The sequence below is a fragment of the Ammospiza caudacuta genome, chromosome 24 (assembly GCF_027887145.1).
Source record: "Ammospiza caudacuta isolate bAmmCau1 chromosome 24, bAmmCau1.pri, whole genome shotgun sequence".
Lineage (NCBI taxonomy): Eukaryota > Metazoa > Chordata > Aves > Passeriformes > Passerellidae > Ammospiza > Ammospiza caudacuta.
The window spans coordinates 3,666,077-3,669,258 of NC_080616.1; positions in this window are offsets into that span (position 1 = coordinate 3,666,077).

Consider the following 3,182-nt stretch of genomic DNA (forward strand, 5'->3'; position numbering starts at 1 on the left):
AGGACCTCGGGGGTCCCTCTGCTCCCCACCACGCCGAGCAGCCCCAGCTGGGACATCTCCATCCCCCAGGAGCTGGTTCTGACCCCCTCTCCAGTTCCTCCATCACGTCTCCACTGAGCTTGTCTGGTGTCCATGTGGATGGGCAGTCCCTGGAGGAGGTGTTGGGGTGGTTTTCCCCCTCTTTTAAACCTTATTCATCCTAAATAAACCCTGCAATTCCTTCTGGTGTCGAGCCCTCCCTCCCGTGGGCCGTTTGTGTTGGGCTAAAGGGTGGTGGAAACGCAAGGAGGACAAGTTGACTCATGAAATTATATCTCATTGTGCTGGGAATGGCTGAATTCATATATTTTTAGGTTTTATTTTGTTTGGTTTTTTTTTAAAAGCAGCCTCAAGTTTCTGGAGGCAATAGATGAATAAACCTCTATTCCCTGCCCAGCAGTGGTTCCCCTCTTGTTTTATGCCTTTTTCTGCCTAAATCCTACTTATTCTTTCTCCTTCCACCCTCAGGATGGGCCTGAGGGCCTTGGAAACCAGCCTTGTTATCCTGTAGAGGCTGGAGGGTCCTGGGAGAGGGGTCAGGGAGCACACAGAGGCTGGGATGATAGGTATGGATGCTCCCATAAAGAGCTGGGAAGTGGTGGCAAGAGGAATAAAGGTCCCTGGCAAAGCTGCTGCTGGTGTGGATTTGAGAGAGAGATTTGAGGCAAAATGATGCCTAAATAGATGGGGGATGAATCCTTGTTTGGGATGGATGTGAAGTGGTGATTCCAGAGCATTTCCACAGGGATGGGAGCTGGGTTTGAGCCAGGCTCTCCCCATCCCTGGGAGGGTGAGGCTGGAGAGTCAAACTCCCTGTGGCACTGCTGGTTTTTGCTCACCTGTATCGTTTTTTGGGATGATTTTGGATGATCTCAGTTGTCTTCCTGAACTAGAACAAACCCTTCAGTCCCTGTCTTATTTCAGTTCTGTCCAGCTCAGCCTCCCTGGAGGGGTTTGGGCCTTGGGTGGCTGCAAGGGGCTGGTTTGGGGCGTCCAGCCCTGCTCTCAAATCCCCCTTGGTGCTCTCTTGGCCTCTTTCCTCACTCTGAGCAAGTCAGGGCTGGAGCCCAGGGACTTTTCTGCGGAGAAGAGCTTAGATTTGGATGTGTTTGAAAAGCAAAGAGCCCCAAGAGCTTTTCTGGGGTCAGACTCTTCACCTCCATCATGGCCAAACTGGATCTGGTGCTCAGGGAATGGTGAGGTTGGACCTGATGACCTTGGAGCTCTTTTCCAACTTTGAGGATTCTGTGATTCCATGGTCCCTGCACCTGAAAGAAGCTGGGATGGATTTTGGTAGACCCCACAGCCAGGACCCTCCTGCTCCACCCCAGGTTTCCTGTGCCTCAGTTTCCCTTGGTGTGGAGAAGAGGCTGCCAGGAGGAGCAGCCAGCGCATATCCAAGCCTCTCTGAGTTTGTCCTTCCTTCCTTCCTTCCTTCCTTCCTTCCTTCCTTCCTTCCTTCCTTCCTTCCTTCCTTCCTTCCTTCCTTCCTTCCTTCCTTCCTTCCTTCCTTCCTTCCTTCCTTCCTTCCTTCCTCTCCTCTCCTCTCCTCTCCTCTCCTCTCCTCTCCTCTCCTCTCCTCTCCTCTCCTCTCCTCTCCTCTCCTCTCCTCTCCTCTCCTCTCCTCTCCTCTCCTCTCCTCTCCTCTCCTCTCCTCTCCTCTCCTCTCCTCTCCTCTCCTCTCCTCTCCTCTCCTCTCCTCTCCTCTCCTCTCCTCTCCTCTCCTCTCCTCTCCTCTCCTCTCCTCTCCTCTCCTCTCCTCTCCTCTCCTCTCCTCTCCTCTCCTCTCCTCTCCTCTCCTCTCCTCTCCTCTCCTCTCCTCTCCTCTCTTCTCTTTCTTCTTCTTCTTCTCTTCTTCTTCTTCTTCTTCTTCTTCTTCTTCTTCTTCTTCTTCTTCTTCTTCTTCTTCTTCTTCTTCTTCTTCTTCTTCTTTCGTTCTTTACTTCCCTCCCTCCCTTCCTCCTTCCCTCCCTGTCCCAGCTGTGCAGGAGGCAAAGGGAAGCAGAAGAGAGGTGAAAGAACCAAATTCTTTTGGTGCCTTGGGCTGGATTTTGGGGATGGATGGCAGGAGCTGGTGCTGAAGGCACAATTGTTGTGGATTTGGGATGAGCTGCATCCATCCTGTGCTCAGGATGTGCCATCCTGGGCTCTGGTGCTGATCATGGGCAGGTTCAAGAATCCCCCAAAATTCCATGAACTGGGCAAAGGGCTGGGAACAGCAGCACCATGCAGGTGCTTCTCTGGCTCATCCTTCCCTCTGGAAGCAGGAGGAGCTGGAATATCCCCAGCCCCTGCCAGAGGCAAGGCCACTCTCCATGGCTTCAGTGGTGTTTGGCTCATAAATGATTTATCCAAGGCCATGAGCGGATTTTGGGGATGAGCCAGGTATGGAACCCTGGTTTTGCAGAAGGATCAGATCAAGGTGCTCAGACTTTGGGGTTTGAGTCTCTTGGAGGTACAGAATTAAACCCAGAGCAGCCACAGATCCCAGCAGATCCCATCCTTGCCTTTGCCCCCTCAGGTCCAGTGCCAGAGTGGTTGCTTGGGGTGGACCCCCCAAAATCTGATCCCCAGCAGAGCCAGGAGGGCTGGGCAGGAGCTGCCACAGAGCTGGCAGGATGCAATTTTTAGCTGGGGTGTTATGCAACCCTGGAGAAGGGATGACTAATGTGCAAAAAGCTCCTCTAAAACAGCCCAGCCCCAAAAGGGAGATGGAGGGATTTCAGTGGGAGGCACCAAACTGCTGAAAAAACCCATTGCATCTTGTCCCTCTTCCTCCCCGCCTTCTCCTGAGCAGGATTTGGGGGATGCAGAGGGAGAAAACAGCTTGTTGTTATTTTTAGGTGGGGTCTGTGTTGGTTTTGGGGGCGACTTTGCACAGGTTAATCCCTGGGTAAGATTAGAAGAGGAGCTGTAGTGGATCAGAGCAGACCTGTAAATATCTCTGGAGGCCAGGTTTTTATCTCAAACAGTGGCCAAAATTGGCAGCCTGGAGAGGAGGATAAGAATAGAGCAGGAATATACGATACTTCCCTGAATATCCTCGCAGGACTTATCTGTGTTTAGGGATCTGCTGGGAGCTCACGTTCTAGCCCAGGCTAAAAGCACCAGGAGAAAGCCAAACTATTGGATTTATTCCCAAA